At 44.1% G+C, this 24639-nt stretch overlaps 1 long non-coding RNA gene across 1 annotated transcript in view; it reads right to left on the reverse strand.

The window, feature by feature from the left end:
• Window positions 1-906: 906 nt before the first annotated feature.
• LOC109284918 (uncharacterized) overlaps window positions 907-24639 on the reverse strand; it is a 117658-nt gene continuing 93925 nt past the window's right edge. Inside the window, exons 6-8 of the long non-coding RNA XR_002092537.2 lie at window positions 5556-5735; window positions 3708-3804; window positions 907-1836 (exon numbers count right to left, since the gene is read on the reverse strand). This is a non-coding gene — a long non-coding RNA (uncharacterized LOC109284918). The remainder of the gene's footprint in view (window positions 1837-3707; window positions 3805-5555; window positions 5736-24639) is intronic.

Consider the following 24639-nt stretch of genomic DNA (forward strand, 5'->3'; position numbering starts at 1 on the left):
TTTCAGTTTGGAACATTCAAATCCTTGCCCTAATGTTTGAATTTTATAACTCTATTTTCTTTTGTTTTTTTTTTTTAATAGTCTTTGCTGCTCTGTGAAAAATCATCACAAGTAAAGTGACTCTAGTGAGACTCTATATATGGAAAGTGCTGTCACATGTATGCAACAAAGAAAAGAGGATTAGAGAAAAAGTTCTCCATATTTTTTCACTGAGATTTCAAATGTTTCTTGTAACAGTAGTAAATCAAACTTTTTTGGTTACAACCACGACTAAGTTACAAGTATCGCAGCAATCACTGCTACCTGGGCCATTATTGTGTAAACAAAAAGAGGAGCTAATTCATAGATTCCTGGATTGTAGGACTGTGCAAAGCTTTGGGTGCTGATTTGATTTGGAGGAGAATTGGCTCAATTCAGCAGCCGAATCTCTGAATCTGAATCAAATCGGGAGACCAATAAAAAGGTCCAAATAGATCTGAAGCTCCCTGAATCAATTTGGAAAAGATTCAGAGATCTTTGGAGATTCAGGAAGTCCCCACTCACTGCCTTGGGGAGTTGGACCCAGACTCTGTGCAGGTAAGTAGGGGATAGTGCGGGGGGCTGGAGAAAGGGGGAGAGAACCATAGGGGACACCCCCTACCAGGCCCCATCTCCTGCCTGCTCCCCCAACCCCTCTGAGAACCCCCAACCCCCACCAATTCTCCCAGCCCCCCCTGCCCCCCCCACCCATGGCTGCCCCACCCAGCCCCAGCTCCTGTTTATTAAAAAAAAAAAAAAAAGCACCCCCACTCACAGGTTGCTGCAGGCAGGGGGAGGGATGATCCCCACTGCCCCCTACTGCCCTGCACTGCATGGGGGGGCTCTGCCACAAGCCCCCTGACCCCCACCCACTCTTCCAGCCTTCCCCATGTCTGCCCTGCCTGGGCCCAGCTCCCAGTTCTTTAAAAAAAAAAAATGTAGTCCCAAGTCAGTCCACACAAACAGGAATACTGCACAGTAAAGCATCTACATGTGCCTTACTGCTCAGTAACTGCTTGGGTGTAAATTTGCTACCTGCATCAAGTTGGCATAAGCCACCACAGTTACTACACAGTGTGGTTGCACATGTGTAGACACGCACCCATATTATACAATCATTTTCAGTTACCATGCAGTAACCTAAGTTACTGAGCAGTAATGGTGCACGTCTCGATGTGCCCACTGTGTAGGAAATGTATATTCCTCAATGAGTTTTAAACAAAAAAAGTTTTGATCCTGATTCTTTTAGAGCAGAGACTGAGGTAAAGAAAAAATAACCACAATAGCGTATTGTTCTGCCAAGTGAGGACACTGGGTTTGGGAGCTAACATGGGGCTAAACTGACTATCTGTTTCTTATTTTAAGAAAGTATCTTATGGTTCATTCTTTATGTCTTTTTCCTCATGATATGTAGATTGTCTCTTATTTGGAAGAGTGAGTCTTGATCTAACACACATTTTCCAGATGTTTTCCAAATGTTTCTAAATTAAGTTACTGGCCATACCCTTGGGCTGTGGACAAGACATAATTTTTATTGCATGTTAAGAAGCTTAAAAGTGAACAGACAGACATTGCACAGTGCTATCACACAAGGCCTTTCTTGTATCAAAAACAACCCTGGATGAATCAGGGATAACTTGGACATGTTTTAGAGTAAAACTGCTCAGATGATATCAGTCTTCAGCTTCCAATAGGGGAGGGTTGGTCAGATTAACAGTATCCACCAGTGATTTGCTTTCCATCATCCCATGAGGCAGCCACTCCATGCCACCTTCCCATCTGCACTGCTGAGAAAGCGGGCCTTGCATGTGATCTGTCCTTTTAAAAAATTAGGTGCAAAAGGAAGCTAGTGTCATTTATTGTTGGACAACACTATGTAAATATGTCTCTTTGAGAGTAGTGCAAATCCTATTGCCCACCTTCCTATCCACCATACAAAGGACCAGCACATTAAAGTATTGGAATTTTAAAAATGCTCTACCAGCTGAAGGTGAGCAAAGGTTCTTAATCTCTTCTCTATCCTCTCCTCTCCATTCAGTAGGCCTTATACAAAAGCCACAAAAAACAGGCTTTTTACAAACAGGTCATGGTGGAGATGGCATCTTGGCTAGGGACTGACATTCAAAAAGCCCGAGCTTGAATTGATTCAATTTTTGCAGGTTAGTCTAGCCTGCCTAGGTTGAATTGGTTTGCAACTGCACAGACATTCCCTCTGGACTGAGGAAATGCCAGCATGTGTCTGCAGTGGGTCAGGCTACAAGCCAGGGGGTGCTAAAGTATCCCTCTCTTCCTTTCCATTGTGCTAAGCTGAGGCAGGACATGGCCAGGCCCTACCAGGACACTCTGATTAGGGAGCCTGCACCATCCCAGGCTTTTCCCCACTTGCTGCTCAAGGGTGTTGCCAGCCCCCAGTCCTAGACCAGCACTCTGAGGCAAACCAGGGGTGTGCAGTGAATGCATCTGTTGATGATACTGAGCTTTTCAATATCCCACTCCCTGCTTCTTCATCCTGTCTGCAAATCTGACAGATGAGGGAGCCAGCAGGGGGCTGATAATACAGAGTTTATCCACAAAACAGAAGCCTCTCTCATTAGTTCAAGCTCTTCTTAAACAGCTTTTTCCAAGGAAGGAATGGAAGGACATTACCAGCTGACCTGATGATTGGACATGCAGTGTCCAAAAAGCCCTAAGTAGACATTGTACTGTCTGCCTGTCCCAGTGAAATTGGAGACACACACACACACACACACACACACACACACACACACACACACGACAAGCCCTGTTCTCTGGAGCAGACAGCACAGCCCAGGGCTGCAAAGCATGCTGGGATGCTGGGGGACTCTGGTTTAACTTAAACCGGAAGGGGTCTGGGACAGACATTGCATAAACCGGTTTGACCCAGATCAGTTAAGTCTAATATACTACATTCAACCAGGTGTATCTTAAACCAGTTTCAGCCATTTTGAAACTGGTTTATGTGCACTGAACTTATGTTCTGTTACAGGTTTAAACCAGTTTCTGATCACTTAAATCAGTATATGTGTAATGAATGTCCTTAGCCTTTGTGGTCACAAGCAGGACTGTCATCATTACTGGGACTGGCACAAGTCTTGAAGTTCCAGTACAAGAGAGTGAGGAACACCAACCTGATTTCAGGTTCCTGGAAGCCAAAGTGTCCTTACTGTGAGGAGCAATTATGGATTCTCAGAAAAGATGACTCCATAGAACCACCTAATCTACATGGACAGTAGAAGAAAGCTTCTTCATTGTAAATAGTCCAGTAGTAAAAGCCTTTGCCTAGGACATCAGAAAAGTGGGTTTTGGGCCTACAACTCCACTCTTTGCAGAGTGACCTAAGCCACAAGCTCAAGACTGCCAAGACAAAGTGTACATGGCCATGTGAAAACAAATGGTCACCAGTCATTCATATACCCACTTCCCTTTTTTGTTTAAGCTCCACCATTTTGTGGGTATGTGATAGGATGTCATACGATAAATTTGATTTCAGGAAATATTTGACAGTGGCAAATGGAAGGCGGGTCAAGCTAGCAACACAGGGCTGAAGAATGTGGAGTTTTGTACATCGGTGGGATATCACGTTCTGCAAAGGTTAGAGACATTTAGGTTTACTCCTATCGTCTATTAGGCTTTTTGTTACTCTCTCCAAACATGGGACATGCTCTTACCTCTTAGAGATTCTGGGTCATGTCTTCCAAAAAGTCCTTTAGTGATGAAAGACTCCACTTACTTCCAAGTAATGCAAATGAGGCATCTCTTTCAGCCCTATAGGGAGGGAGCTTCAAGTGAGGAACAACATTTTCTTCCTCTCCCTGGCCAGGCAGTATCTATCTCCCTGAGTGAGTGTCTGGCTCCCACTTGCTTGTTCTTTTGTTTCCAGGATGCTTTCCCTCTTATTTGTCCAATATCCTAGCTTTGGGAGGAAGGTGCTATGGGTCCTGCCTGGCCTGTGCCTTGGTGTTGAGGTTGCTTCTCTAGTAATTAAATAAATCAGGATTCAGATCCCTGAAGGGGGAAGCAAACATTCAACCTGGCTTTGTCAAATAGTTACCATCCTGGATAGATGATGGGGAAACAGGTGGAAGAGAAGTGTATGCATGCTGTTGTGGGTTTGGGTTGACTGCAACAGTACTTCTGGGCAGTCAGGGCAAATTGAATTGTAGTAGTATACAAATTATGTTAGACACCTCTGGGACTGTACTGAATTCCTTCCGAGAATGAAAAATAAGGACAGTTTTAATTGAATAGGGAAGAGCCATACTTGTGTACATAAAGATCAGGACATTACGTGAAGTGAAATAAAAAGTTGCTGGGTGACATATACACCTAAAAAACTGCTTGTCACTAACACATAGCAATATAATACATTTGGTCTCTTCATGTTAAATTTGTAAGAAAGAATTTAGCTCCAAATGCTTAGTACATAGTCTGCAGGAAGGCTTCAAGGGAAAACTTTAGGGAAATCACCTGTGCACCCCAAGGAACCATACATGTACCCTTGCTGGGATTGCAATATTGGTACTATCTCCACAATATGGGATGGGGGAAGTGGAGGTGGACAGGGAGGCAACTCAGAAGTTTTTGGACTAGGGCAGGGGGTGGTTGTGGGGCTCCCAATGGTAGACAGACATTATGGCAGTCACAGAAGTGGCAAAGACTGAGTCAACACAAAATGAATTGAATCACAATTTTGAAGCAACTGTAACCTTTCCCTGACACCTGTGCTTAGCCAGTACTGGGGACCTGTGGAGATTTCTGTCTCTATGGAAACAGCATAAATTAAGCAGCAGAAAGTTTCTGTAATTGCAGGAAAAACTCTTTAAACCAGGGCACAGCTCCAGAGCACATAAAGTATCTCCCCTACCCCCAGGCTCCTCCAGCAAGCCCTCAATTCAATTAAAAGAGCAGAAAGCCTCTTCAGTGCAGGAAAGGATCTACTGCCTTATTAGTTCCCAGTCCCCTGAGCTGAGGGACTCATACTTCTGCAAGATAGATTCCTGCAGCTTGGCTCTGACTGAAGGGAAATGCAGGCATCTGGTGCCACACATGTCAACTCCAAACCACTGCTCTGGACCCTCAGGGAGGACCCAGATTCCCAAGCCGCAGCATGCCATAGATTGCCAGACAGTCCCCAGCAGCAGCAAAATGCCAGTTCTGCTCTACTACTGACAACAGGTATGTTCTTGACGAAATGGGAAACCTGTCAAATGTAAGTGAAGGTCAGAAGCATGAGACGGCAAGGGTCTAAGGTGGGACCACTACCCGTTCCTGGTACATACATTCACCAAGCTCACTGACAAAGAAACAGCCTAATGAAAGAGTACTGGGAGTGTCTACACAACATGGTTCATGCCCATTGGACAAATTGGATTGGATGGATAGCTTTCCTGAGTCAGGGAGTTAAGTCATCTGGCCTAATAAATCCATTTGTTTGGTATTGCATCTATGCTGTGAGCCTCAGTATTCATTACTGTCCTCATTACACACACATATAGCATTTGATATCTCTTCCTTACCTACCAGGCTCTTCAGTAGCATGGTCCATATCAACAGTAGAAATGTTGCTGTCCATAGGCTGACATAACAAGCACTGCAAGGTTTTCCTGGAGAGTGAGATTGCTGTTGAGCTGATTATTAAAGTATATGGTGGAATTTTCAATACGAAGCTCTTTACATTTCCAAATCCCTCATGCAGCCTGAAATAAAGGAACCCTCAATAACAACTTGTTTGCAGATTGCTGTCATCTACCTCTATGCTTTGATGACAGTACAGCTTTAAGGGTTAGATCTTTCTAGCATAACAACAGTCATGGCACAGGACTGAAATGTAATTATCATTCCAATATGCATTCCAGAAGTTTAAAATCATTAAGCAAACAGCTTTGCTACTGCACTTTTTCACCTAAGTGAGTTGTTGGTTAACTTTAAGGCAAACGGCCAGTGCATTTGTTAGTTTATTTTAGTGTCAGAATATCTGTTTCAATATGGAAAGATAGAGAACACGTCTACACCGTATGACTATGCGAATGAACTCTTCAGTAAAACTCCTCTTTTCTACTCTGATATGGTTAGTCCTTTTGCTCTCTTATTGGTGCATGCCCAGCACCACACCCATTTTGGGTGTAATGCAGGTGGAGAGGGTGTAACATGTTTCACCTTGATACTTTGTAGCATGATAGTTTGATAGTAGACATATCCATTGAGTCTTTGGAGAGTGCTATTTTCTTGTGCTATCTATTCTGAAGTCTTATTTCAAAACCTGTGATTCTATTTCTTTTTTAAACCCTCAGGTCTGTGTACAAGGATAAAGTAATCCTGCATGCTGGGTAATTGTGGTATCTTGTTTGAAAGTGGGGGCATTTTTGATGAGCAATTACAAATTGAAATCCTCTCTAGATTTAGGGAACATTCAGGGTAATATGTCTTTTTCAGTCTAAGTTGGCATTTACTCTACTATCCTTGGCTGACTATTTCATCCCTTCATTGTGTTGTGGTATAGACAACATGCCAATTAATGGCTGTTGTCCATCCTCAATTTGGTGCCTTTCAATAGGTCTGTATACATAATTGTATAGAAGGGAAGGGTGTCAGTTTTGGCAGTCTTCACAATGAAATATCCTATATACAGGTAAAACTGCTTTTATAACTGCAATTCTATTAAATAGTTATGTTGGTATCTTTTCACTTAACCTGCTTATTTTATTAGATGTGTTCATGGCTTACATTTTAAAGGAATACAGATTTGTAACTGTATGACTGAAACATTGATCAGTGCCAATTCCATTGCAAAACTGAATTATGTCTCAAAATTATCTCCTCGTCAAATAAATATCCTGAAGTGAATGAGTGTGCATGGCAAGTGGAATGAGATTTTGGGGAACAAAAGGAGCTCTTACCAGAGTATTATTTAAAAAAAAACCCAACCCCCCACAAAAAGCCCTCTGTGCAGACATCTGCATTTTTCTAAAATAATGATCCCTGAAGTTGAAAAAAGGCCCTTACAACTCTATGGCCTGCTAAGCCCAAATTCTACAAAGAGTTTCCTAATATTCTGTACTGTTGGCAGAACAGATTCTGTAGCAGATTCTAATTGGCATGACCAAGCCTCGGTAGCTGTAACAGAGAAATTATATACATTATGTTTGCACATATGATGTTCTGCAATATGTGTGGAGAACTCATGGATTAGGGCCATGAAAAAGCACATCTCAGCAAAAAATAAACAGGGTAACTCTAAGTTTTCTTTCTACATTTTTTAAAGGACCCTCACTTCAGTAGTCTTAAAATCAACATGCACGGGATGTTGTGGAGGCTGATAATTTAACCAGGTTCAAAAGGAGAATAAATACATTCATGGAAGATAGGTCCATCAGGGAGATTAAATAATATAGTTAAGGGAGCAACCTCAAAATTAGGATTTGTAGGCTGCTGAATGCTGGAAATTGTCGGGCAGAGGGACAGGGAACACATACTGTAAGCAAGCTCATGGTATCATCAAAATTTGCTGATGGGATAATGACATAGGTAGCTGGCAGTTTGCTTATAATTCTACATACAATGCTGAGTCCAGCATGGTGTCATGGTATATATTCCCAGCTCCTTCATGTACTTTGGGGTATATTTAAATATTATAAACATAACCACATGCCTTCTTATTTTACTTCCAGAAAACTCCTACATCTTGAATATTCTCAGCCAGAATACAGGTTTCCCTTGATTTATGCAGGTTCTTTATATACAAATTCACTCTTATGCAATGAGCGTATTTAGACCCATAATTTGTTATATGTGAGGTAAATTTGCTCTTATGTGATCAGCATAGTGTTCCCCCCCCCCCCCCCAGCAAATAAATCTGTGGGGAAAGGGCTGTGGCCCCACTGACCCCAGCCCAGGCTGTAGCAGCCCCAGGAGCAGCCAGTGCCAACTTCCTGCAGCCGCTGGGCTCACCATGCTCTGCCTGGCCCTCCCATGCCTGGGCTCCACTTGTCCACACCCACTTTTGCTCCTGGGCTGCACCATGCCCTGGTGCAGGCAGCTGGTATCAGTGGCTCCCAGGGCCACTCCAGCATGGGCTGCGACGAGTGCAAACAAGTGGAGCCACGGGCAGTGTGGGGCATGGCACTCACCCCAGCTCGTGCTGCAGTGGCCCCAGGAGCAGCCAACACCAGCTGCCTACACCAGGGCACGGCCCAGCCCAGGAGCAGAGTTGAGTGTGGACAAGCACAGCCCAGGTGCAGGGGGACAGGCACAGCACAGTGCAGCCCAGTGGATGCAGTCAGCTGGCACCAGCCACTCCTGGGGCTCCTGCAGCTGGGGCTGGGGTGAGCGCCTCTCTGTTCCCTCTGCTTTGCTGCCTTGTGCAGCCCCAGGAGCGGCACCACTCCCCCCGCCCCTTCCGTAGTCCCAGCCCTACTTCCTCCCTCCTTCCCTCCTTAACAGTCATGGTAACCTACCCCTATTTGTTACACTGTAAAGTGGGTTCACTTTATGTGAATTCAATTTATGTGCCATTCTCCGGGAATGCATGTACCGCATAAATCGAGGGAAACCTGTAGCTGAATCTCGCCTGGTGCAAGCAGATTTTGCAAAGTGTCAATAAGTCCATGAATATCCAATTTTTATTGGAAAGTCCAAAGTTATATAGGTTCCTAAATCCCATTGAAATAAATATGGGTTAGACACATGAATAACTTTGAGATTAGGGGATCTGGAAGCATTCATAAAACTGGCAGTAACTGCAGTTTTACTGTATCTTCCCATTTTTTTTTCCAATAGCATGATGCTCAAAATTGCTTGACCTGGTCCTATGAGCAACTTTGACTACATTTTTTCTTTAAAAAAAAAATGTATCTCCAAATATCTGAATCAAAGCATCAGATATAAAGTCCTGCTCTTTATAGTCAATATATACCATTAGCATATTATGCTAATATAACTACTTGGCGTGCTCCTGTGCACACATCCTTCCCTTTGATTATAATAATAAATGTAGCCCTCAAGAAGTCTGACCTTCAGCCACCTGCAGTGACAAGGAAAAGAGCTGCCTGGTGTTAGCACTAGAAGTACAGCAGCACTGTGTATGGAGGACTGGGTGTTGGAAGCTTACATCAGAGACACTCATTTTCATTTTTTCTATAGGAAAATTAGGTCAAGTTTCTCTGCAATTAAATTTTAATCTACTTCCCTCATTTTACCTCTGATTCACCTCTCCTAATCAGTCTCTGAGGATTATGCTTTATGGAGCTGCTTAAATGGTCAAGCTAAATTTGACACGGTCTTATAACATGGCTTTTTTATTATTCCGGCTTGATTTTCTGTACATGTAAAAGTGTTTTTGCATTGGATTAGACATGCCACAATTGGGCCAGCTGCTTGGGTGTAAATCACCAAAACTCATGTTTACATAGATTTAATGTGGCCCAACAGCACTCAACGTAGGATGCTTGAAGTAACATATGAGCAAGACCAGTAGTTTAGCGGCACTAGGAAGTAAACTAGGGTCCCAGCCTACTCAAGCCAAAAGGATTTGAGTGCTGCTGAATGAACACTCTTCTCCTCACTCTAGAAAAACTCATATGAATCAATGTCCAGAAGCAATGCGAATAGGATCCAAAAGACAGCTGCATGCATTGAGAAAATTATTGTCTTGAGCTTTTTAATGGTTGTGGCACCTACAAGTAGGGTTGCTGAAGGAGTCAGGCACTGGAACTGAATCATGAGCAAACCAGAAGCATTGTGTCAACCTGGAAATGGGGATGTGCACCTGGAAAATGATGATCTAAAACTTTTGACTTGAAGTAGGGAAAGGGTAATAAATAGGAGAAAAGTAAAGAGCTTTAGAAGATTGTACAAGCTTTATATGTAGTGACTAAAATCTACAGTGGACAAACATTTTTTCTTCAGATCACTGATATTGATTAAAATAAATAGTAATAATGATTGCTCCGACATCTTAGCTTAGGTACCACCTACTCAAACCAACAGGACCCACAAGTGCTTTTTGGTTTTTGTTTTATTGGACTTTTCTAGGATCACTACTGTTACCTCTGGTGAACTCACACACAGGTGAAGAGGATAATTGCAAGTATAATAGGGGTACAACCGCAAAGTCCTGCAACCTATTATTAGCATATAGTAGCAAAGTGCTCCCTCATGTGTCTTAGAGAGGAAACGGCTTCCTCGCAAACCCATCATTTCTATAAATTACTAAGAAAATAGCCCTCTATTCTGTAGTATTTGAAATTCCTGGGAAATGAGGAAAGAAAGATTATGGCAAACTTCTTCCTAGAGAAAAATCTTGTGGAAAAACTGGGGAACGTAACAATACAGAATGGAAATGCTGATATGTTCTTTACTAAACTTTAAGCTTGTTATTAACATAATAGCAAAAGTATGCAGAATATATAATCTGTTCCAGTCAAATCTACAGTGTGGACAGCAGGTTTATACTTATGCCTAAACTCAAAAGGTGATGGTGTTTCATTTTAAAGATACCTTTCTATAGATTTTTTTTTCCCATAGGAAAGTATTGCTCCATTTACAGTGTCTAAAGAGGAAAGTGAGGTTCTGTGCTGGGGCAGAGGGGCTATTAGTAATGAAAGGGAAAGGTTTTCTTTTTGAACTCCATTCATCGAAAATGTAAACTAAGGCCCTCTTTACATATCACAGCTATTGCACAATTAACTGGTTAGTTGTGCAACTACCTGAGGACCTGCTTCACGTGCAAAGCAGCAATCACACAATAAAAAGCTCAATCAGCTATAAAGTTAAACCTCAAAAATGTGTACTAACTTTATAGCTGGTTGCTATCAAGCTTTATTTTGCATATGTAGCATGGTGTCCCTTATGGCTGGGAGGCCCGTCAGCTGATGGGGCTCTCAGCTGCAGGAATGCCCCATGCCTAGTGAAAAACACCCAAACCCTAGGGATTATGGCAGTTGGGATCCCAAGAGTCTGCGGCTTTCCTGCACCTCTAAGCCCTGGGGATCACAGCTGCCACATTCCTAGGGCTCTGGGGTGTAGGAAACACCTCTGGCTGGAAGATTGTGGTGACTCTCCAGCTCCAGGAGTTTCCCATACCCCGGGGGCATGGGGAATCACCCTGTGGGGATCCTCTGGCCCTGGAGATGTATGGGGCACCCCTGTAGCTGGGAGCCCTAGGCACTTGCTTTTTGCCAGCGCAGGGGGAGTCAAGCTTCCCCCACACTGGCAATAAGATGTGATGGGATCTAATGCGTGATCCCATAGTCACACCTCCTGCCATGCATATGTGGCATGGCAGGTGTCATGGTTGCGTTAATCACACGTTAGATCCCATTGTGCCTTTACCTGCACCCATAGAGAAGGCCTAAGGAAGATAAAGAAAAAAACCTGAAAATGTGGAGTCAAGATTACCTGAGGTCCATGCCTCTTCGCCAACTTTGTTTAGCAGTCAACACCTCAGGAATAATCTTTGCTTTATTCACATTCCTAAAAACAGCCTTTAATAAATGGTGCCACCCCATCCTAACATTAATCAGCACTTCACGGGCAGGCCTGATATAATTCTCAAAAAGACTATAATTAACAAAATAAAACAAATCCCTTTTCAGTGCAAGTAGCAAAGCTTCCGCCACCGCCTTTAGTCTTGTGGCATTTAATTGTTTCTTACCCCTTGCTTTTGATGTTAATTAAAGATAGAAGACATATGTACATTTATATAGTGCCTCTCACTTGAATATTTCAAAGCATATTGAAAAGAAGATATTGATTCTTTATAACAAGGAAAGGGACGCTAACAAATTGTTAGCAGTTAGTTCCAAAGTCCAGGAGGATTCATCAACAGAGACAGAAACTGAACCTGGTTTTCTTGATTCTGAGATCATTTCAGGCTCTCCAGAGATTTTATGATTTTTAGTGCATTAAATACTGCATATCTTCTGTAAGAGAGTAGTTCGTCTGCAGCAGGAAAACATCTTAAAAGTTGCCCTATGTGTTAATACTGTTGAATTACCCAATCATCCACCATTGGAGAGATGATGTCAATGTTATTTTACATTTTATAGCTTGTGCATGCCTCTGTCACACATTAACCATCCTAAATCTGTGCAGCAGACATTCAAGTGAAAATTATTGGAAGGAACACAATATTATTAGTCTGCAACAGCTATTAAATCATGAGAATGAATCGAGCAGAAGCAGTTTAAATAGGCATAGTTTCTTTAGTGGACAACTTTGCAACTTGCTCCATAGATGAGGTCAGTTTTGTTTTAAATACTTTGCAGTATCATCCATTATCTTTTCCTTCTGCAGAAGATGCTGTTATTTGAGATGTCATAGTCCTCCCTCCCCTGCTCGTCCCCACATTCTCTCTCCCTCACTTTCCCTGTCTCCTGGAAAGGAAAAAAATCTTTTTGATCTAAATTTTCTCAGGAAGAGTAAGGGCATGTCCCCACATGCAAGGGCACATGCCAATGCACGCTCCTGTGGTGTGCACCACAGCAGTTTTATTTGTGGCATTTTTTTTGCTACCGGGTTTTCCCGGTAGCAAGTTTTGTCTCTGTGTTACAAATTTGCAGTGCAGGCATGTTTAATGTACCAAGTGTGTGTTTTGTGGCATCATAAAGTGATTTGCAGTGCCACAAACTGCACGTGCCTACATGTCTGGATCCAGCCTGTAACTTTTTCAATTAAAAATAAAACTGATCATTTCAATTTGCAAATACTGCCATGGTGTCACATGGGAGTTATAATTTGTCCATTTTCTGCTGCCTTTCTTATTAGGTTTCCTGGTTAAAATATGTTTGAGGTACTAACGTCCCACCTTTTGTTGAGCTGCTGCAGTCAATAAAACAAGATTTACTTCAGTTTTGGAGCTTGTCCATCAAGGAGAATAGGGACATGAGGTATATATAAAGTGTAACCCTAATGAAAGACCATGGCAGCATTTCTAATTTTTTTTCAACAAAAAAATCCGCACTTTTCAGTTTTCAGATGTATAATTTTTTTAATAAAAAATTTATATTGTCATCAGAAAGCAGACACTTTTGAGGGAAAAAAATCTTTTTATGAATACAATTTATTGTTGAAAAAATTATTCTACTGGCATGTCCTATTTGATAGAGCATCTATTTAATGTTACTTGGCCAGCTTCCATTTAACAGTTCACCAATACAGTGGCACATATGAGGAAACAGGTTAGAAAGCTTCTGGTATGTAACATGGAAAAAAAACCCCACAGCTATTTCCTTTCTATGCTTCTTATTCCTACCTCTTGCCCATTTAGAAAGCTGCTCCCACCTGCTGCTTTAATGCGTCATCCTCCAATAACTTGCTATGGGACAAGAAGTAGACTTCCTGAATAACTCGTGTCTTCCCACTGATTTTTAAGGGAAACTTTCTTTTTGCTATTTTTAGCTCTATTTAGATTTTGGATGAAACAAAACAAAGCAATATGACATGCAGAACCGTTCAAACATGTCTTGGGAAAACACCCCGGGAAAGAATTATGATCAGTTTATCTAAAAAGGCAATAATTGCATAAGTACAATAATTGACTCATTTCCTATCAAGCTTTATTTCAAATTAACCAGTTTAAAGAACCTGTTTGAATGTTAAACACTGTGTCCCTGGTCAGTATTTCAATTCTTTATTATTGACACTTAAGAAAGCATAGAGGCCTACTAAAAGTTGCTGAACACATCACATTTTTGTTTAATTCAATGAGCTTTTAGAGCTTCAGCTCCAAAAACATGACTATAATTCTTTACAATTACAGTTAAAGGTCCATTATGAACTTCAGGTAAGCATGACTCCCAGTGAATTTATGAGGCATACAAAGATATCCGGTGTCTCCTTGTTACACCTGTCTTTAAAGCAAAGTATTTGTGTTACTATAATATAATCAGCCTCAGCCCTACCTATTGCTGTGATTGTTCTGACTTTTTTTTAGGACCCAGAATTCTATGGTGCAGCTGGGATTTAATCAACCCTGTCACACAAATCTCTTGGCCTCATTTCTATACTAAAGTTTTTTGTTTAAAAAAAAAATAAAAAGGGATCCAGGAGAGACATCACAAAAGGACTAAAAGCTGTACTGGAGGTATCTCCCCTGCAGGCATTTTTCCTCTGAATAGACTAGAGTTTAGTTTAGGTCAAAAGAAAACTGCTGATCTGGAAATAATGGTACATTCCGGAAAGACCCAGCTGTCACACCCAACCTCCCAGCTGCTCTCCTTATTTATCCAATACCACAAAAGGAAACATAAATAAAGATTAGTTGTGAAATTATTATTACAACTCCATCGTTAGAACTCATTATCATTACTGAGTTCCGGTCACTACCTGCTTCAATTATAGGAGGCGGGGACATGGAGTAGTTTTTTTTCAATGCCATATCTAGCTTGATGTCGATACATGTATAAAATAATACATCTGTATTATATTTTGAAAATAGCCTTTGTGAAAAATTAACAAGGGATCTGGAGTTCTAGTTATGTGATGATGTCATCTAGTAATATTTGCCATCAGCCTTCAATAAGCTGAAGACTTGATATTTTCATGAAACCTATAACTATATGTGTACATATGTAAACAAGTATGTAGATTGTAGACAACCCAATAGAGTTTATCAGATTAACCTAAGTAATATTCAGTCACATAAAGAGTACTATATAAGAAAGAAATTTCTTTTCTCTGTTAAAAAAATCACAAGGCAATGTTTTTCTACATGCCAAAAATTACATAAGGGGTACAAGGTATGTTTGGAGTATGTAAACCAATGCACAAGAAAATCTGGATGCTTTTTAAGATGTTTATTACCACCAACAGATTTTCTAAAACTGCTTGTGAGATGAAGTTTTGCTTCAGTTTCTAATGTTATGTACTGACTTCATCACATATGAACTGTTCTGCTCTAAGTTCTGAGTCATCAGTATAAAGGCAGCTGGAAGATTCTCTCCTTCAAAGGTCTGGGGGAGAAGATTATTTATTCTCTCACATGACTGGTAAAACCCCTCAAGAAGGTACAAAATGCTTTTGGAAAGCAAGCTTTTTCAGATGACATGAGGTGTATTTACATGAGGCTCTTTACTATGCATTAGATTAATCTAATGTGCAGTAAAGCATCAGTGTCTACACGAGTGGGGAACTTAGTGCAGTAAATTAGTCTAATGCACCATTTGCTAGTATAGTAAAAGCTACGTTATCTGGCACCTTACAAGCCGGCATGCTCTATTAACTGGCATGCCAGCCTGTAAAGTAATAGCAAAACTGGAAGTGCCCACTGTGGCACTTCCGGTTTTGCTGAGCCCCCACGGCCCGGGGCAAAGCAGCCTGCGCTGCCAACCCCCACGGTCTGGGGCATAGGAGCCTGCATGGGGCCCGCCTCCCTGTCCCTCAGGGCCTGTGGGAGGAGCAGTGATGAGGCAGGAGGTGTGGCAATGCCCCAGACATGGTGGGAGAGGCGGAAGCCCGAACAGGCAAAGACGCCTGTTCGGGCCTCTCAGGTAACCAGCATATTTTGTTATCTGGCACCCCCCATTCCCCATGGGTGCTGGATAACAAAGATTTTGCTGTACCAACAAATACAGGTACTAGATTAATGGTGCATTAGCTACTGCACAGTAGCTCACGTGAAGATGCTGACTGGAAGCAAATTGCTGCCGGCTCTCCCAGCCACATGGGGATTGGGGACTGGCCCCCAGACTCCCTGCCAGCTCTGGGGCTAGCACCCAGGGAAGCCTGGAGCTCCCCCTGGCTGATGCCTGGAGGAAGAGGAGGGCAGGAGCATCCTTGGACTGGGCTACTCCTGTCAGCTGCAATTTTCTCCTGATGGGGGTGCACTTGTAGATGTGTGTCCCAGAGCACTTTAACGAGCCTGAATTGTCTTAAAAAAAATTCAGGTGCTTTAATGGTACTGTAGATGAGCCCTCTGATGTCATGTATTTGTATTCTCAAAAACGTGGGAGAGCACCCTTGAAGATGCTTTCCAGAATGTATTTCTAAGACCTTGATGTAAAATTAGAAAGTTTTTCTTTCACCTTTTCCTTACCAAAATTCTATTTTTGTAAGATCTAATAGCATTTCTCTCACCTAATTCTTTGCAGCTTATTTCATTTGAACACTGTACCTTTTAATTGAGTTAAACATGTATTTGTTTCTTGCAGTTTGTAGGACCCAGGGCTATCAAACCAATTAAAAAAATCCCTGAGTTTTAAAATAGTTTTAGGGGGGTGGTTAGGGGGTGTTAGTTATAGCTGTGTTGGTCTAATGACACAGGAAGACAAGGTTCTTTGGGTAAATGTGATATATTTTATTAGACCAACTAAATAGTTGGGAAAATTGATCTTTACAAGCTTTCAGGCACAAACACCCTTCTTCAGGCATAGAGTCTCAGGCATAGGGAGAATCAGATGCACTCTTTCTATACCTGAAGAAGAGTGCTTGTGCTTGAAAGCTTGTAAAGAACAATTTTTCCAACTATTTAGTTGGTCTAATAAAATGTATCACATTTACCCAAAGAACGTTATCTGAATAGTTTTATTCATTCTTATTTAGCACTTTTCTGAATAGCAAATGATCTAGTAAGAAGTGTAACTTATTAAACAAAAAAAATGTTATCCATCTCTAAGATAGCTAGGCAAGAGAGAACATTATCTTATGTAAGTAAATCAGACAGCCCACTATAGGAAGAATACTCTATCTATGCTTTTCAGAGTGATATAAAAGGTATCTTACATTCAAGATGTTAAAGGAACACAGTGCAGAAATAATGCCTCAGCTGATCCTGCATCAATTCTGAATAGGTGCCTCATATCTGCAGGATCTAATGCCAAAAGTATAGTGATTATAGCAAAATGTGATTTAAATTCATGAAATACAAATATATAAAGAACTGTAAATGGATTTCTAGTTTAATTGGACTTTCATAATGATGCTGTACTCAGCTCATTTCCTCATGCTGTGAGTGGCTTTAATTTAGATCTCCCACAGGTATTCAGATGGATTAACAGCTTTGCACCTGAGCAGATCAGTAGAGAGAAAGAACCAGACTGAGAAAGGGGGGAGGGCAAATAAATATTGCTAGTCAGAGATGTCTAATAAACAGATTAGAGAAAGCAGTGAGGAATCTAGTAGGGCTGTGCAAAGTTTTGGTCCCTGATTCAATTTGGTGGAGATTTGGCCCAATTTGGTGGCTGAATCTCCAAATCAAATCAGGAGACCCTTTAATCTTTCTCAATCAAATTGGAACCCTCCAAACCAATTTGGAAAGATTCAACAATTTGGACACAGACACAGCTTTAAATATTTTTTCTACATACCTCAAGGTACCAGGCGGTTCGTGAATGCTGAGATGCTGGGGCAGATGGAGCATCCCACAGGAGTGTGAGGGGTCCCCAGCATGTTCAGCAGAAGACCCAGAAGTGGATCAGAAGCACTTTCAGTCCACTTCTGGGTCTGCTGGGCAGCACGGTGGGGGGCCCCCTATACCTCCCTGGCTTGGCGACTGGTGGCTCCTGGGTCTGGGGGGGCACCTGGGGTCCCCCCACAGATGATCACTAAGACAGGGGGGCATGGGGAGGGAGCACTCTGTGCTCCTGTGGGATGCTCCATCTGCTTCAGCATCGCAGCATTCACAAGCCACAACCGGTACCTTGAAGTATGTAGAAAAAACATTTAAAGCTGTGTCTATGGCTGAATCGCTGACTCTCTGAATCAGCATCAAATCTTTAGATTCAGATTTGGCCAAATCAAATCAGGGACAGTGATCCAAATCAACAAATCGAATCACTGTCCCTGATTCGGGCTGAATCTGAATCAGAATTGAATACAGCCCATTTTGCACACCCCTCGTATCTAGTCTCCATTACTTCAGGAGGCCTATGGGAAAATGGATTCCCCAAGCTTCTATTGGCATTAGTGGGAATAACTCACATATATCTTCTTTGGGTGCAGAAAGGTAGCCTTTTAACTAGCCATAATCTAATCTCAATTGTATTTACATCCCCCTCTTTCATCAGAGACCCACATGTAGGTTGACAGTAGGATGTGGTGCCATTTTTTGGCCTTTAGAGCTAAAACAGGTGGTGATGTACCTTATGAAACTCAGAAGGCATGAAAATAAGGGCAACAATTTCCAAATGCATCCACCAAGTATTTGAGTATCTAACTTTCTAAAACTACAGACATTAATTTTTTTCTCTTGTACTAGATCCACAAGAGAACCTAGGTCCCTGCATCTTGCTCAACTGTCACTTCAGGTGACTAAATCCAAAATTTAGATCCTCAACCCCCATTCAATTGCCACTTAAAGTTTCCTAGTCTTATACTTCTCATGAGGTTCAGCAACACCTTGGTTTTTCACAGTGCTGAGAAGCTAGGGCTTTCAGTCACCCCTAAGTCTTGTCAGGATTCATACACTAAGCATTTTTCTGCCTAACTTACCTACAGTCTTTGATCCAGTGATGTTCTCATTACAACCCTGCCAGATTCAAACTTATATCTTATATCTAACAGCTCAGTGAACAACCCACCAGGGTTCTGAGGGAATTCTCAAGTAAGGTATTAGTCCTGCCTGATGAATGTGTCCTACTTTGTTCAAGTTAGTTACCACTTATTGGACCAGAGAAAAAGAGTGAGCATGACTGTAGCTTAGTGAATAGTTCACTATTCTGGAAGTGGGACACAGGGCTTGTATTCCCTTTTTCAGTTACAACTGGGTAGGCACTTAATGTCAGCAATGCAAATTCCAATAGGAGATATACCGAAGTTACACATGGCATTTAGAGCATACTAAATCTGTGGAATGTTAAGTGGTGCTAAAGTTAGAATGTGCTGTGAGCAATCACCCATTAAAGGTTACTACTGTTTCTTGCCTGTGCAGCTCTGACTTGCCATTAGAGGCAAGGGGTGTTGCTAGGAACCAGGATACTTGGGCCCTATCCCTGCTTTGGGGCTTTTGGGCCCCAGGAGGGGTGCATCCTGGGATGCTGGAGGACTGAAATTTGCTCATTTTAACTCTTTAGAGTGGATTGAAGTTACCATAACAAAACTTAAGTAGTGTGGCCTACAGTTAAACTTTGCCTCAGTTGGTGTAACTTTGAGAAACTATAAATAATTAGAGTTATTAAAAATAATAATGTAAAGATGGATTGGTAGACAGAAATGGGAGTGTCACAGGGCACCTCGGTGCTCCTGCTCCTAGAGAGGAGAAACTGCCAGGGAGAGAGAGATAGAGCCCTGGCATGTCATAACGAGCCCAGCTGAGGGTTGCCAGGGTAACAAGCGCAGCTGCGGGTTGCTGGAGCAACTAAGGGGAGACAGCTGCCTATAGGGGGCAGGGCCTGGCCCTTATAAAGCCCAGGGCTGAGGCCAGGCTAGCAGTTCCCTGCCAGCAGCTGGAGAGGCAGGAGTTCCCTTGGCTGAGAGATGGGTAGAAGCCCGATGGCCAGTACAGCTCATGAGAGCTCTGAAGGTTGGAGTAATGGTGCTAAGTTATAGCCAGGCGGCTTACTTTGTAGTGGCTAGGTGCCATAGGTTTTAGTTGTAGCCAGGAGGCTTGCAGTATGTTTTGTGATTGTTTATTACACTGGAGGTTTGGGTGAGGCTGTAGGGGTTGGAGGAGGCCTCATAGGGACCCCATAGGGGTGGGGTGCCCTAGCGCCAGTGAGGGCACAGTCTAGCGCCAGGAAGGCGCATTATCCTCATAGGTACCCCAGTGGTATGAGGACCCCAGCGCCAGTGAAGGCGCAGCTTACGCGCCAGTGCAGGCGCAACTGGCAGTGAGGAGCGCAACCAGTGGGTTGCGGGTGCAACCTGTGAGTTGCGGATGGGGAACACAGACCCCGGGTTGTGTGCGGGGTACGTAGACCCCAGCCCCAGAAAATAGGGCGATTTTTATCAGGAAGCCCAAGGTGGGCACGGCAAGCCCCAAAGAGGGGGAGCGCCATATTGGACTATTGAGAAGCCCAAGGTGGGCACGGCAAGCCCCAAAGAGGGGGAGCGCCATATTAGGAAGCCCAGGAAGGGCGCAGCAGATGCCAGCAAGGGCGTCACTTGTGGGGTGCATAGACCTCAGCCCCAGGGAGGGGCACTTTTAGAGCCCAGGCTGGGCACAGCAAGCCCCACAGAGGAGGCGGTATTATTGAGGGGCCTGAGACAGGCGTAGCGAGCCCGGGTGAAGGCTAGCACTGCTGGAAAACCCAGGACAGGGGCAGGCTGCTGCGGTGGACCCAAACCAAAGGGGTTGGCAGCACAGCGCCCCAGGAGAAGGGTAAGGTGCTGCAGTTGTCCCTGGCAAAAGGGGATAGCGGCACAGTGCCCAGAAGGGGGAAGCAGTGCGGTGGGCCTTAGAGACCGTAGGGCCCGACAGGAAGTCCCAGAGTGGACAAGAGTCCCAGTGATGGACATTGTGTTAGAGAGCCCAGGAAGGGGCACTAGTGTAGACACATACGGGGAAGGCCCAAGAGTGGGCTAGATTATAGAAGAAGGGCCCGGGAAGCGGGCGTGCAGACACACCAACGTCTATTACATCAGCGAGGCTTGGGGCGTGGTATTAGGGGTGGTAGGAGCCACGTGTAGCCCATAAGGCTAGTGTGCCTGGGGAGCACCCGTCATACCGGGAGACCACAGGAGTCCGGAAGAACCGTGGGGACGGAGGTCCCGAGTAGTCGTGCCCAGGGAGTCATAGGCAGCTTCCCAATCACATTTTCCAGCAAGACGTGGCGGGCGAGAATAAGAGAGTGCCTTGGGCCGGCCTTGACATGGAGCGAGGGACCTCGAGGAGATCACGGCCCTCCTGAAGGACCCCACTGTGACAGGGAGGATATTATAATTTCTTTATTTTTTCACATACACCCTCCCCTCCCCCCCCCCCCCCCCAAATTAAGACATGCATTTTGTTTCTGGGATATCAGAATGAAGAAAAAAATGATGGTTTCAGGGTTATGAACACACAGACAAGGGACAGACCCTAATCTTCAGTTCACTCACTCTCCCTTTCCTGATCAGACAAACTACAGTTTTAACCCTTTCACAGCTGCATTGTCATCAGGTCTTGGCTGCTCAGTCAAAAGCTGAAACTTTAGCTGCTGATGAAGACTGCACTCCATGGGCTTCAAGAAATAGGATTTTGAAAAGAACGACTGTAAAACATTTTGCTGGGCTCTGAAATAGGTAAAGAGAGATCAGGAGTAATTAAATTGCAAATTCTTTAGCAAAGTTCTTAAAGAAAGGATTACTTGATTAGTGGAACAGAAAGGTAATTAAAAAGGAGATTTGACCATTAACACCTATTGAATAAAGAACAATTACCAGGAATTGGAGCAAGATGGTCAAGGGGCCCAAGGACTGCTGCACCAAGGTCCCCTCCCCTCTGGGGCTTTGCAAAAGGGATGAACCTCTTGAAGCCCCAGTAGAGCCTGCAGAGATGCCAGCTCCTGCAGGCAAGGGAGGATCACCCACCCCTACTCTCCATAAGACCAAAACGCAGAGTGCTCATCATAGGAGACTGCCTCCTGAGGGGGACTGAGGGGGCAGTCTGCCGCCCTGGCCCCCTAGCCTGGAAGGTCTGCTACTTTCTGGGGCCCACATCTGGGACATAGCCGAGAGGATCCCAAAGATTATCCAGCCCTTCAACCACTACCCTATGCTCCTTATCCAAGTGGGCATTAATGACACAGCTCAGAGCAATCCCAGCCAGGTTATGAGAGACTACAAGGCTCTGGGAGCTGGGCTTAAGGGGATGGGGGCACAGGTGGTCTTTTCCTCGCTCCTCCTGGTTGTGGGTCACGGGCTGAGGAGGGAGAGGTACTTGAGGTAGTTAACCAGAGACTGCAGTGCTGGTGTCATTGTGAAGGCTTTAGCTTCCATGATCACAGCCCACTCTTTGGTGAGGGAGGCAGTGGGATGCTGGGAAGAGAGGGCCTCTACCTCACTCCACTGGGGAGGAGGCTCTTCTCGGCCAGACTTGCTGACCTGCTTGACTGGGCTTTAAACTGAGCCTGCTGGGGAATGGGGGGGGAGTACCACCACTGCAAGCCCATTGGGCAGTTTTTGTAAACCCAGGAGGGTAAGGCACTCAAGGGAACCCAGCCCTACCCCAGCACCAGAGTGATCTGTAGGAAATGCAAGGGCCCCCAATGGGACACTTAGGTGCTTGTACACCAATGCCAGGAACCTGGGGAACAAACAGGAGGAACTGGTCCTCCTGCTAAACCAAAGGGATTACGATCTCATAGGGATAATGGAGGCCTCGTGGGACTCCACCTATGACTGGGCCACAGGTATAGGTGGCTATACCTTGTACAGGAGAGATCATGTGGAAAAAGGGGGCTGGGGGGTATCTTTTTATGTCAAGGAAAGCTACACGTCCCTGCAAGCTGACATTGGCACCCAGGGGGGATGATTGGAGACTCTCTGGGTCAAAATCTGTGGCAAACAAGGCACAAGGGACACAATGGTGGGTGTCTACTACAGACCTCCTAGCCAGGATCAAGAGCCTGACCAGGAATTCACCAGGGAACTAGCTGAGGCTGCATGCTCCTGGTGCATGGTTGTCATGGGAGATTTCAATTACCCTGATATCTTGTGGGAAGAGCACTCGACCACATCCAAACAGTCACAAAGCATCCTCATGTGTATAGATGAGCTCTATCTGACTCAAGAAGTCTATGGGCTGATGAGAGGCAAAGCACTGCTTGACCTGGTACTGGCTGACTTAATCAGTGATCTAATGATTGAAGGGAAGCTGGGAGACAGTGACCATGAGCTGATCACCTTCACCATCCGCCATAAAGCTGACAAGTCAGTCAGCAAAGTGAAGTCCTCGACTTTAGGAAAGCTGACTTTGACAAGCTCAGGAGGCTTGTTGATGAGGCCTTAAGGGCCCTAAGGGGACCATGACCCAAAGGAGAGGGGAGTTCAGGATGAGTGGTTGCTCCTCAAGGGAGCGATCCTGAAAGCACAAGCAATGTTTATCCCGTCTCGGAGGAAAGGCAGCAAAAGGGAACAGCAGCCCCCTTGGCTCTGCAGGGAACTAGTAGACTTCCTGCAAATAAAAAGAAAAACCTAAAAAGGATGGAAGGCTGAATCCACCCTAAAGGAGGAGTGCTCTGCACTGGTCTGGACCTGTAGGGAGTGAACCAAGAAAGCCAAGGCTGTGACTGAACTCCAACTGGCTACACATATCAAGGACAATAAAAAATACTTTTGTAGATATGTGGGGAGCCAGAGGAAAAGCAAGGGTAACATTGGACCCCTGCTAAACCATATGGGTCAACTGACAACTGATGCCTAGGAAAAAGCCAACCTGCTCAATGGGTATTTTGCATTGGTTTTTCACTAGCCACAAGGGACAGCCCTGTTCAATACAGTATGGGATGGCCAAGGTGAGGGAGGGCTGTTACCCTTCATCAATGTTGACCATGTGAAGGAATACCTTGAGAGGCTGGACACCTTCAGGTCATCTGGCTTAGACAGCTTGCACCCCAGGGCACTTAAGGAGCTGGCAAGCATCATAGCTCGGCCACTGGCATGGCTATTTGAGAACTTACGGCGCTCAGGCAAAGTGCCCAAAGATTGGAAGAAGGCCAATGTGGTGCCTATCTTCAAGAAAGGAAGGAAAGTAGATCCGGGAAACTATAGGCCCAGCAGCCTGACCTCCATTCCCGGGAAGATCTTGGAAAAAATTATCAGAGACCATTCTTGACAAACTGACTAAAGGCAACTTCTTAAGGGATAGCCAGCACAGGTTTGTTGTGGGTAGGTCTTGCCTGACCAATCTCATCTCCTTCTATGACCAGGTGACATGTCACCTCGACAAGGGAGAAGAGATTGATGACATATATCTTGACTTTAAAAAAGCTTTTGATCTGGTATCCCATGATTGTCTTATAGAAAAACTGGCCAATTGCGGCCTCAGCTACATCACAGTCTGCTGGCTAGGGAATTGGCTTCAAGGTCAGACCCAGAGAGTGGTAGTTGATGGAAGTCAATCAGTGTGGTGTGCCGTGACCAGTGGGGTACCCCAAGGCTCCATCCTTGGGCCTATGCTTTTCAACATCTTCATTAATGATGTGGACATTGGTGTCAGAAGCAGACTGGACAAGTTTACTGATGACACCAAACTTTGGGGTAAAGCGTCCACACCTGAGGACAGGATGGTAATCCAGGCTGACCTTGACAGGCTTGGAAAATGGGTGGACAAAAACTTGATGGCCTTCAACTCCAAAAAGTGCAAGGTACTCCACCTTGGGAAGAAAACCTGCAGCATGCTTATAGGCTCAACAGTGCTATGCTTGCTAGCACCATGGCCGAAAGGGACTTGGGGGTCGCAATTGACCACAAGATGAATATGAACCACCAATGCAATGACACAGTTAGCAAAGGAAACAAAACTCTCGCTTGCGTCCATAGATGCTTTTTTAGTAAATACCAAGATGTTATCCTCCCACTGTACTTGGCCTTGGTGAGGCCGCAGCTGGAGTACTGTATCCAATTCTGGGCTCCACAATTTAAAAAGGATGTGGAGAAGCTTGAGAGAGTCCAGAGGAGAGCCATGCGCATGATCAGAAGGCAGGAGAACTGGCCTTATGATGAGAGGCTTAGAGCTATGGGACTTTT

The sequence above is a fragment of the Alligator mississippiensis genome, chromosome 2 (genome assembly GCF_030867095.1).
Source record: "Alligator mississippiensis isolate rAllMis1 chromosome 2, rAllMis1, whole genome shotgun sequence".
Taxonomy (NCBI): domain Eukaryota; kingdom Metazoa; phylum Chordata; order Crocodylia; family Alligatoridae; genus Alligator; species Alligator mississippiensis.